The sequence below is a fragment of the Balaenoptera ricei genome, chromosome 4 (assembly GCF_028023285.1).
Source record: "Balaenoptera ricei isolate mBalRic1 chromosome 4, mBalRic1.hap2, whole genome shotgun sequence".
Lineage (NCBI taxonomy): Eukaryota > Metazoa > Chordata > Mammalia > Artiodactyla > Balaenopteridae > Balaenoptera > Balaenoptera ricei.
Genome location: NC_082642.1, coordinates 133263184 through 133276041, shown reverse-complemented (window position 1 = coordinate 133276041; position 12858 = coordinate 133263184).

Genomic DNA, 12858 nt, shown 5'->3' with positions numbered 1-12858 from the left:
AATTGGTATGATCTATGTCAGAGAATGTTTTGCCTATATTCTCTCCTAGGAGTTGTATGGTGTCATGTCTTATTGATAGTGTCATTATTTTTATATTAAAATAAAAAGAGTATTTTATAGAATAATAAAATACTATGTGCATTGTGAAATCTCAAGTTGAGGTTTTAAAGTGATTGTCTACTTAGGGCACAAATCTTTGGGAATTTATCCCTAATCCTAGTGGTAACAGTTTAACTTGATCCTGTCATTAGAAGTGGCTTGATGAAAAAGATGGAGAAGCTCAGTGATACTGAATAGCACCCTCTCATTCCAACGTCTTATGGAGTGAGGCGACACAGACCACAACATTGGTTAGGGGCCTGAATTTTTAAATTATAGATTGTTTTTTCACCTATTCATGTGGATTCTTAACATTACTAGTTGATTTTTAACCATAAACATAAAAACCTCAACCAAGGCCCTCACCTGATTGTTTCTTTAAGGATTTTCTGCTCTCCAGCTCCTAACCAAAAGGAAATATCAACCAATAACCAGTTTCAGCATTTCACTTTCCCCAGCACTCTAAGTTCTACCTTTGGATCAGGATTGAACACATGCTGGTATCTGACTCACTGGGTCCTTCTCAGAAATGTCTTCTTCCCTGGTGTTCTAATATTACGCCTTTGACTTTTATTGAAGGCCTTTACAGGAAAGAGCCACATGAGGCCCATTTCTGCATTTGCTGTGAAATTGGTATAAGGACATTGTCCATTAAATTATTCAGTGTTCCCTACCTAAGACTCACATGAGGACTTGCTCTGAGTTTAGTACCAGGAAAAATATGTGCCTTCTTTGAGAAAGTAGTAAATTTTCTTCTTTTCTATTGGTAAGTTATGTAATCCATTGTGTTTCCCTTTTTTCTTTTTTTTTTTTTTTTGTCTTGGCTGACAAAACAATGCAGCCAGTTTTTATGTACAACTGTACCCACTGAGTTAGCCTTTATGGTTGGCATGTTTGCTTCTTCCTTTTTTCTTAACTTTCTTTCTTTTAATTTATTCTTATAATATTATTGTATAGAACTTTTTATAAATCTATTATTGTAAAATCTGTATGAGAAAAAGGTTGAGTGTACCAAACAAAACTTACAAATATATTGCTTTACCTGACACAGATTTTTTTGAGGAATTTTCTGTTTTGTTATATAAAATACTATTGAATTCAATATAGGATAGGCAAATTGTTAAATGTATAATTAAGTGTGATTTAATCATACGCCTTTGGCAAAATTTTATAGACATAAAGTTATAAATCAGGAAAAAATCCTCGGGGGCATAATCACCATAGTCATAGAGAAAATCAATTCTCTCATTCATTATATTAGTAAAGTCCTGCTTTCATTCAACAAATGTTTGGGTCAGCTTTGTAATCACAGTGGAGAATACGAACTTGTTTTAAAAAGAGGATCACCCTCAAGAAATTTACGGTTTGGGAATTAAGAGCCAGTGTGTTTACCAATCTTACTTAAAGACAGGAATGAGGTACTTCTCGTCTAGCTGCATTGTATGCCACTATGCCAGAATTTTTTTGTAATGAAGCTGGAAAAGAAGTCTTGTAAAGATTTAAAAAAAAAATTGTTATAGGCGAATTTTTTTATGAAGAGAAGGAAAACTTCACACAAAATAATTAATAGTTAAGCTTCCCTCAAACTGAAATTTCCTGAAAGGGATTATGGGAAGTAAACAAATTAAGCATGACTTTATTACGATCTTCAAGTAGCTATGACTGTAGGATTTCTTTTATTTTAATGTGAACAATATTTCTTTGAAATAACACTTTCTTAAAGGCAGAAAAATTACTGACTGCTATATGTGGACTGATAATATAAATATTTTATCAGTGTCCTAAACTCTCACACGGGAAGTAGGGTTATAGGAATATTTTCAAAGCTTGTCTTTGGTCTTTCAAGAATTGAAGGTTGAAGGTTGCTACAATCATTTGCTTTTCATATTCTGCTTGTCTTTTTTTCATGAGGTGAATAATGTAAGAGTCTGGAAACCAATGCTGGGTGAGAGTTTTTGCCTAGAGATCTGTTTAGAATAGTTACTAAGCTTCCCAGCTTGTGGTCATTGAAGGTCACTTGGTTGATAGCTAAAATTTCAATTGGAAACTTGTCATATAATCAGGATTTAAAGCCCAGCTGAGACTTTGTCTCTCCTGTGAAAGGGGAGGTTGTTTTATGATTAGCTTCAGAATGTTAAATTAGGTGTTGGCAATTATGAGCCTTTTTTGCAGTTTAAATTGCACTATGGAAACACCTGTCCAGAATAGCAAAAGAAAGCATGCTTTAAAAAAAATAGAAAAGTCTGATTCTGTTATGCATGAATAGTCCTGCTTTTATTATCAAACCCTAGAAGCCACATTTAACCACTCTTGAGAAAGAATACTTTTTGTATCCTTTAACAGTGATTCTCAAGACCAAGCATCTTATTAAAGATATCTTTTGTATGTGGCACAGGGAAATAATTTGCATAAAGAGCCCATTTTTAAAATGACTGAAATGTTTTCCAATTTATTTTCAATGTTTTTTTTTCCATTCCAGTAGTCCTCATGTTCTTAGAACAACTATATGGATGACCCATAAAACCAAGCCCTAAAATTGGCAAAACTTAATAAATTCTTCTGCTATTGTTGTAAAAGGGATTCAGTACCTTTGGGTATGAGAATTGAGCAAAAAGATGATTGAGAGTATAGGAAAGAAACTCTGAATAAACTTCAAAATCACTAAAGTTCTTCTGATAAAAGTAATACATCAATTTCAATCCCTTCACAGAATACATTGGGGATAGGGGTTTGGCACAGAGAGGAAGAAGTGATTATTTATATATAATATAGTAAACCACCTTCATACCTGGCAATGTTGCCATATGGAGTCATACTGAAGTACTCAAACAAAACTTTCAAACAATATCAAGATCAGATGATACATGAGTATTTCTTACAGGATTGGAAAGCCTGTAATAACATTTTTCCCAAAAAGTTGCAGATAGTTGAGATTTACCTGAATTAAAACATAATAGTACTTATGTATATACAATATATTATATATATAAAATATTATATATATATGTATATATATATATATATATATATATATACTGAATTCACCTTTCCACCTAAAACAATCAAAAAAAAAGAAGAGAGAGAGAGCAAGAGAGAGAGAAAGTATTTGAAACAATGGCTTTCAAGACCCTGAACATCAGGCAACAAAGGAAGTGATCTTAGAAGGATGAGCCCCATGGTTGCCCCCAGCTTACTGCTTTGAGAGAGTTTTCAGGCTGCAGAACAGGGAAGGGGAGTGCAGAAGGAGCCTGGCAGACTCCCTGAGATGAAGAGGTAGAGTTGAGAGTCTGGGGAGACCAAGGTAGCTAGAGTTCACTAGACAGAGTACTGAAGAGGAGAGAGATGTACAAAGAAAAAAAATCCAGAAATCTGTAGAGAGTTCCTCTCAAGTAGTATTCCGCAAAGTACTGATCAGCACAGGCATAGACAGAAACTGCCTGAGGCTAGGAAAAGAATCATCTGAAATGTCCTGGAATGGTACATGTCCCCATCAGCCATTCTAGAAAACCTCATAATTCATGGGCATTGGGTAGAAAACTGGGAAGGATCTTTCTCGGTAGTGGAGAATTTGTCCTAGTAAATGTTACTCTGGTCCCACCTAACAATTCTTAAAAGCAAGATGTGAAAAAAGTGAAATTGTTTCCAAGTAACGTAACCACACCCCAGAACAAAATTCAAGAACATTTATAGGAATACAAAAATAGCCAGCATTAAATACAGTAAAATCCACAATGTCTGGGAACCAATCAAAGATGACCAGCTTACAAAGAAGTATGAAAATACAACCATAATGAAGTTCAATCAGTTGAAACTGACTCAGAACCAATGCAGATGTTAAAATTAATAAACGAGGGTGTTAAAACAATTATGTTAATATTCCATATGTTTAAAATGTTAAGTGGAGACATAAAAGATATTTAAAAGATCCAAATTGAATGTCTAGAGGTGTTCTCTTGAAAACTACAATGTGTGAGATGAAAAATACACTGGATGGGATTTACTGCAGATTAGATGCTACAGAAGAGAAGACTAGTAAACTTGGAGACATAGCAATAGAAACTATTCAAAATGAAACAGAGAAAAACACACTGGAAAAAAGTGAAAAGAGGATCAGCGAGTTGAGGAACAACTTATCAAATTATATATTTTAAATATATGCTGTTCATTATATGTCAGACATATATGTGTATATACATACATTTAGATAGCTGTTTAAAAATATGAACAATAATAAGTACCCTCAAGAATTAAAATCTAGTCATTAAATCAAGGGGGATTTATAAACAACATGATACATAGCAGCATAGACTGGTATCACTCTTACAAAAATCAGTTTAAATTAGCAATTTGGTGTAATAAATATATGCACTCAGAACATTCTTACTAATAAAATGAAAGAATATTTTTTTCCATATAGAAAACATTTTTAGCATATTATACTTTTTTAATATCTTAAAATTTTCTGCATATGATAATAAATCTAATGTTACTGAAATAACATTTGGAATAACCTCTTTTAACCTTTACAGAATACATTATCCCAATTCACTTTTTCAACATACAATTAATTTTTTTAGAGATAAAACTTTTGAGTAGATTTAATTGCCAAAATAACTACCTTGGAAATGGAAATAACCTTCAATTATGAACTATGATCAAAGAGAGCTTTTTCATTTTTCACATTGTTTCATGAAATGACTTTCATTCCCCCCCATCACCTTTTAAGTAACTTTGACATGACATTTTATTTTTCATCACTGGTAAAATACTTTCAGTTGAATACAATTTAATGAGACAAACCCTTTGGCCAGTTCTAATGCAAATAGATCGATGTGTGGGGGAAAAGTGCAGCCAGGTGCGAAAAGGGTCTTGGTATTGCTCGAACACTTTTGTTTGAATGCTTCAGTCCAAATCCATATGGTAACATTACCAGGTATGAAGGTGCTTTCCTAAAGCTGATGTGTAAACCAGTGGCAAAAGGACATCTGCCATTGATTCACTGATAATGCATGGATATTTCTTTCAGGCTTAGAAAACCAAATATATCTTATTCTTATCCCATTCTCAGAAAGCCCTAACTAATTATTCCGTGAACAAATTAGTTCAGATGGAAGACTAAAAAGAGGAAAGTGTATAGAGAACTTAGAAGCTGTAGAATATCGACACAAATTACTCATCTCTGAGAAATGTTTTTGGAAGACTAAATAGAATCTTATTCATCTCATTCATCTCCTCCATTATAAGAGTCCATCAATTGATCAACACAGCATCAATTTCAAGACAACTTTTAGATTACACGTCCATGTAGGTTGGAAGCTGCATCCCAGTTTTAGAAACATTTGAGAGTCTTTAAATCAAGGAAATGTGCTATTTTATCATAAAGAATCAGAAATTAAAAATTTTAATATATTTCAATAAATATTTATGAAAAGAGCACATACATTAACAACAATTGAACAACAATTAATAGTAAAAAGACAGTTTTGATTTAATTTCTGTAGATAAGTTTAAAGAAACTTTCAAACACATATGATTTCACACCTGAATTTTTTTACTTCCATCTCTTGACACATATATTAGAACTTTATGGCCATGGTGCAACAGAAGCAATGAGTTTTTGTAGCCAGGAGAAGTGTGGTTATTATTTGATAGATTATATTTTCAGTTCAACTTAAATAATTGTCTACTAAAATTTGATTCTATCTGGATGCTCCCTAATTCCCCCTCACGTGTTTAGATGAGGGTCCGTCTTAAATTCCGAGGTGAAATTACAGGGTGATCTGTTCAGAAAAGTAAAAGAGAGAACAAGATTTAAATATCTCAAAATTAGAAATAAAATGTATAAATTGATACCTCTTTCATTAAAGTCTGTTCTCAATCAATAATCAGCTAATCAATAATTACTCACTGGAACTTAATATATGCAAAATATTTCATTACACTTTCATCAAATGTAGAAACACAATGGAGTACCAAATGACTCAAAAATCTCTAAACTGGCAATAATAATACATTGAACGTGAACAGCGGAAGTTGTTTCCTTTACTTAAATAAATGATGTCAATGTCATTGGCTGTGTAGCCAAAATCTAGAAAGTAAAAACATTTTTAAGACTAGAGAAATGAAATGGGATGTGGGGTTCCTGGGGCACTTGGAAAAGACAGAATCTATGACAGAGGAGGTTTTGCTTACATCTGGCTAAGAAAACTTAGACATAACTTATTCAGTGGTCAAATGAGGTGGCCGGAGTGGGATAAGGAACTGGGGGAAAATAGGGCCCTTCCCCACGAATCATTTTCAGGGCCAGACTTGCCTGCTCTGCCTCTTTTCCTTGTTCATTAAAAAGTTTCTTCACTTGCTTCTCTTCTGTTTTCTTGCTTGGTTCCCATCAGTGGCTCACTTCACACTAATTGCAATTCCCATGAACTTCCTCCGAAGTAGTTGGTGCATGTAATTTGGGAGTGAGCTCCTAAATTCTTAATGCTTGGATTGATTTCAAGTTTCTCATTAGTTTACCATAAGAGCTGGAACATACCAGGATTTCAAAATTTGGGGGGATCTTTACTATTAATCTTGAGTTTGAAGAACATGCTTTGTCTTAGTAACAATGTTGTGGTTTTTTTATTTGTTTTTGTGGGGTTTTTTTTGTTTGTTTTGCTGTTTTGAGAAATTCTTCTAGATTAGTGTATACAAGATTCTGTGTGTTTGTGCATTTTTCTGGAAAGAAGTTTCATAGAGATGTTTCTTAGAGATGTTTTTGCCCCCAAAAAGGATGAAACCATGGTTCTAGGTATTTCATTCACTCAACTAACATTTATTAAGACCGTAATATTTGCTGCAAACTATGCTAAATGCTAAAGAGCATAGATGAGTAACAATTCCTTTCCTGAGGAGTGTTCTGAACCAGGTCACCACAGTCCAGTGCAGCAAATTCCATAATAAAAGTAGTTGAGTGCTCTTTAAACACAGAGGAGGGAGAAACTGAGTCTGGGGGAGCTTAGGAAAGAGTTCCTTTAAGTTGGGACATGGTTCCTGGGTCTTGAAGCCCAAGGAGAGTATGAGCTACTGTTGCTCCGTCTCCTCGCTCATTGGTGGATCAACCACACGCAGCCATTGGGGGTTTAGAGCCCGACGATTCTAGTTTCTCACCAGCACTTTCACGGAATGTAACCCAACTGTAACTGGCTCCAGAGATTCTACTGATTCATCTCTCTCAAAGAGTCTCTGCTATTTCCCATTATTTCTGAGTTTCCCATGATACCCTTCTGCTTGCTTTTTGAAACTACTCCGCCTAGGCCTTCCTCTCAGGCTTGTACGTTTTGTCCTTATGCTTTTGCTCCACTGCTAGTGAACCTCAGAAAGTCTCTGTTCGGTTGGGCGCACTGGGCTGCCAGTGACCACTGTGTTTCCTCTATACAGTACCAGAGGTCCAGGTCCTGTTACGTCTCTTCACTTGTTAGTAGGACCAGGCATGGCCACATGTGGCCAAGGGATGCCATAATCCCCAGAAGACGGTTGCTCCCAAAGCTGTCACTTCTCTATTCTGCTGATGTTCTTGCTACTACAATGGAAAGGGTGAGCTCTGTGATTATTAGCTCTTAATCTGCTTCTCCACAACCAGATGGGTTAGAGATTATTGGTATTCCTTCACATTCTGTGGCCCGTTCTGCTCACACTTGCAGCGTTCTCAGAGGATTGTTCTTTGGCTATGGAAGCAGAGCTGGAACTATCTGGAGTTTATAAATCCTCATTCTTACCACCTTTGCCCAGCAGGCAGCCAATGACTAACTGCTACTGCAAGTGGGTTAAATTCCAGCTCCCTCGCCTCAAGGCAGGGCAATGTGTGAAGCACAGTTTACACCCCACATCTACCCACAGGATCAAGCCTAGGCTAGGACCTCACCTGAAACCATACCATTGGTTGGCTTTTCCCTTCACATATCCTGCCTTTCCTGTGCCCTTTCCAATTTCCCCTTAATAAACCGCTTTCGCACAAATCCTTTCACATCAGAATCTGTGTTGTGGAAACGCAACCTAGGAAGCCAGGTCAATCCCATTCCCGGAACTCCCTGGGCCTGAGAAAGAAAGACGTTTCTCCAACCCTCAGTTCAAAGATGCATCTTATGCTTATTCCATATTGAAGGTTTTCCCAGGATGCTTGACAATGATCACTTTTATTTTTTTTCAGTGGGGGGGGGAAACATAGCTGATTCTCTCAGGATGCGGCCTTGCCCCAGGGCAGCGACAAGATAATCTCAGAATAGCCAGATATTAGTATTTTTCAAGATCTGGATTATACAACCTTATCCATGGTCATGAAACTTTTTTTTCAGAGTTTGAGCTAGGATAGAGGGGAGAAGCTAATAATACACAAATATGGCAAAAGGAAAGATTATGGTAAGAATTCCAATGTGGCTGGAGAACAGAATATGCAGCCACGAATAGAAGATGAAAGTTCAGATGCTAATGGGCTTTAGCTCCCACTAAAGAGTTTGATCTTTATCCTATAGACACCAGGGATATTTAAATGAGGTGATGATATGAGGAGTTTTGTTTTTGTTTTTGTTTTTTAAAGATAAAGATCATAAAGGACTGAAGAGAAAGAAATGGTGAGAGGCCTGGGCCTAGAGATTGGAAGTCTGCTGCACAGGGGAATATAGTTTGGGATGTAAGATAAAACTCTGGATAAAGATAAGATAATTTAGGGACTCTGTAAAGAAAAGAGAAGGATATCAAGCAGAATACCCCTTTCATACTGAGGAAACAAACTCTAAAATGCAATGTGTGGGCCAAATGGATGGAGGAAAGACAGGATATGGATAGGAACCAGCAGACATTAATACCCTAGAATCCACGGGAAAAATAATATAGAGCATCAAATTTTATAGAAAAATCGAGTAATGTGACAACAAAATAGGATTTGGCATTGAGAATGTCATTTGTGGCTAAAGGGAAAACAATAGCAGTAGGGTAATAAGAAAGGAAGCCAGATTGTAATAACTTAAGAACTGTGTGAAATTTGGAAAACTAGACTCAGTAAATGTGATCTTCTCCCTCACACCACCCCCTTCCCCAGAAGATTAACCACAAATTGAAAAAGGCATTAGGAAGTAGTTTGAAGAGGATGTGGAAATAAAATAAAATATATTTGAGGGTGAGGGAGGCTTATCAATATACTCTGGAGGAGGGATGGAGGAAAAAAAAAAGAAATGTAGAATATCTACAAAAAGAGGGGTTAAATGATGATCAAGATCCTAGATATGGGGAAGGATGTCTTAGAGAGATGGCCAGGGGATATTGTGCTCTGAGACAGGAAGGAATATGGATGAGGATGGATCTATGGCCAGAGGTCACATGCCAGGGAAATAGGTGAGCAGTTCACAATGGCCACTCTTTCGTTTCAAGAATCAGACAGAGTCAACTGCTGTGGGTTAGAGACATGGAAGTGAAACAAGCACTGTGAAGAGGGATGTAAAACAGGAAATATAAAAAAACCATAATCACACATGAGAGAAAGAATTACCCAGTGGTACTGAGGGCCCAGTTGGTTTAGAATAAGGTGTGGTGATACTGTTCAGCCCCCTTGTAGAATTTTAATGTTCAGGACCAAGGACAAATAGTAAAGAAAAAAGATAGTTATAAATAAAATGAATGGGTCTATTCATCTTTGGTTATGTCTTGGGGTGGGTAATGCCTACAGAGAGACAAAATACAAAAGAAATTGAGGGTGCTGGTGAAAGTGCATTTAAGTAATTAAACCATGATATCTAGACTGCATGGAAAAGGAATTGATATCAAAAGGAAATGGTCAGATCTGGGAAACCAGAAGGACATTTCAGGCAAGAAGCGTATATAGAAAGTTCTAGAATTAACCCTTCACAAAGTGTATGGACAGGAAAGAGAGGCCCAAGGAAGGCAGAGAATGTGAGCTGGGGAATGGAGGCGGACAGCTGGTGTGTTTTTGTTTTTTGTTTTTAATATTTATTTATTTATTTATTTTTGGCTGTGTTGGGTCTTCGTTTCTATGCGAGGGCTTTCTCTAGTTGCGGCAAGCGGGGGCCACTCTTCATCGCGGTGCACGGGCCTCTCACTATCGCAGCCTCTCTTGTTGCGGAGCACAGGCTCCAGACGTGCAGGCTCAGTAGTTGTGGCTCACGGGCCTAGTTGCTCCATGGCATGTGGGATCTTCCCAGACCAGGGCTCGAACCCATGTGCCCTGCATTGGCAGGCAGATTCTCAACCACTGCGCCACCAGGGAAGCCCAGCTGGTGGGTTTTGAAAGCCCAGCACAGCTAACACGCTAACTGCATGCAAACAGAGAAGAAAGCTAAGTCCAAGTTACCTTTGGAAAAGACTTGATGGAAGGTGAGACATAGAGAATGATGGTGAGAAGCAGCAAAGATGAGACCCATATTTCTAAATTCTTGTCCTGAAAAACAGAATAACAATATCCCCAACAAAATGAAATACACAAACAAGGAAAGAGGTCTAAGTTGAAACGGAGATGAATGTAGTGTTAGCTGTGATGAAATATTCAATTGGAAATTTCCTCCAGACCACTGGAAATACACACTGCAAAATATAAACTGCAACGGTATTGGGGTCATGCCTGGAGTGCTCTGCTTCAGATCTCAACGACTTCTGTTGTTATATGTTGACCTGGTATCACCAGAACAAATTTCCCCATATCACCTAGTTTTCCAAATAATTCCCAGCTCAAAATCTATGCTGTCATCATACAGAATCATTAAAAGCTAGCATGTAGACATAGAGAATTTAACCTGGGACACTAAACCGCATATGGAGTACAGGATAGTTATCATTCTTGCAAAAGCATTTAATCTCTAAACTGATATACAACAGCATTATGCTTTTGAAGCTAGACAGTGATTCACATACATTGAGGTGGGGTAGGATGAGGGTGTGGAGCGTAAGAGCACCTCGTCATGCTTGGGAAATTCATCAAACACTGGCTTAAATCACAGTTTTGCTCTGCCTGGGGGAGTTAGGAGAATGCTCTCTATGAACAAGTACATCATTTCTAACCATTAGGATACTTAAAACTCTAGGCAATGAAAATGACTCAAGGAAAAATATGTATCCTAAGGGGCTGATAGAGATAGTCCTCCTTCAGAAACCTGATTTACTTTTCTCTTCAAAGCGATATCATGCTCATCATATTGCAAAATAATTTATTCATCATAAGTACATATGTATTAGTAATTTATGGCTTACAAATATTGTCTCTGGGGCTCTTTTCTTATCCATAGCACTGTGTAAATTGTCTTTATTAGGCCAAGTCCATGAGATCTAGCTGCTAATTCTGAGGTTAATGCAAAAAACATGGAAATTTGCCCCCTTAATCCTACTAACCAATATTTCCTTCTTTCTCTCTCAAATTTTCTTTTCTTTTCCTACATGAGTATCACAATCTTGGCACAAGCAAGTTTTATATTTTATATGAGTAAAATCAAACACTTTATTTTTCCAAATGAGACCAATACATAGTACATTGCTCAATCTTGCATTGTTCTTTCCATTCAAAACGTGGGTGAAATATCTTGTCCCAAAGGACGTACAGATATTATCCAATTTGGTAGGTGTAAAGTAATTTATCAGCTCCCTCCCCAAGTATTTGGAGAAAGAATTCCATCCATATCCCAATAAAATTCCTTTTCATCACCAAGGGTGTAACCCATCAACGACTGACCAAGCACAGGTGGTAGTCACTAAGACTTAGAAATGAAATGCTCTCCCCAGAGTGAACAGCTTCTTACAAGAATATTTGGAGTACAGTGTGTTCCAGGCATGCGGCACCTGTTACCCACTTGTTTAAATGTCTCATGAAGGGGACAGAGAAAAAATAGTTTCTCTCTGTCTCCGGGAACATACATAAATTTAGCATACAGTTCTTTTTTGGCCAAGTACAAGTTTGAATTACCTTAAGAAAGGCCATAGGATATATTTTCTTAAAGATGCTCTTCATGCTACAATTTATTGCATAAAATGACTGAGAGGAGGTGGTGGCCAGGAGAAGGGAAGAAAAGGATAGAGATAAAGAAATGGAAACATAAAATGGAAGGAAGGCAGTGTTACAAATCCAGCATTGAAACTGGGATGAAAAAGGAAACTCATCAATTTACTCTTACTGCTAACGTTTGCATTATGTCCAAGTATTTGGTCTCCTATGTGTACTTAATTATGAGACATGTGAGATCCAGGTCACCGCTTTTTAAATATTGAAAAATCACTATGTATGAAGATGTTATTGCCAACTCTTTAGGAAATAGGTTGAGTTTATATTATTTTTCCTACATTTTGAGGTTAACTCAGTCTCAGTAGGGAACTGAATGTTTTTCCTCATGAGACCAACCAGTCTTAATCTCATTAGCATCATGCTTGAATGAAAATACATTGCTCTAACGTTATTTTATTAAGTATAGTTATTACCATTGTTGAAAAACATAGAAACATTGGAATGATTTTAGAAACAACGTCATTGCTATTTTCATTCAAGGTGTACTATGCTCTTAAATAGGCATTATCTACTACGGAATGCACACACAAGTGAGTACAGTTGACCCTTGAACGACAGGGGTTTGAACTGCGCAAGTCCACTTATATGCGGATTGTTTTCAATAACAGCCTACCACAGAACTATGCGCTCTCCGGTTGGTTGAATCCATGGATGAAAAATCGTGGACATGGAGCGCTGACTATAAAGTTATAGGCAGCTTTTCCATTGTGTGGAGGGTCAGT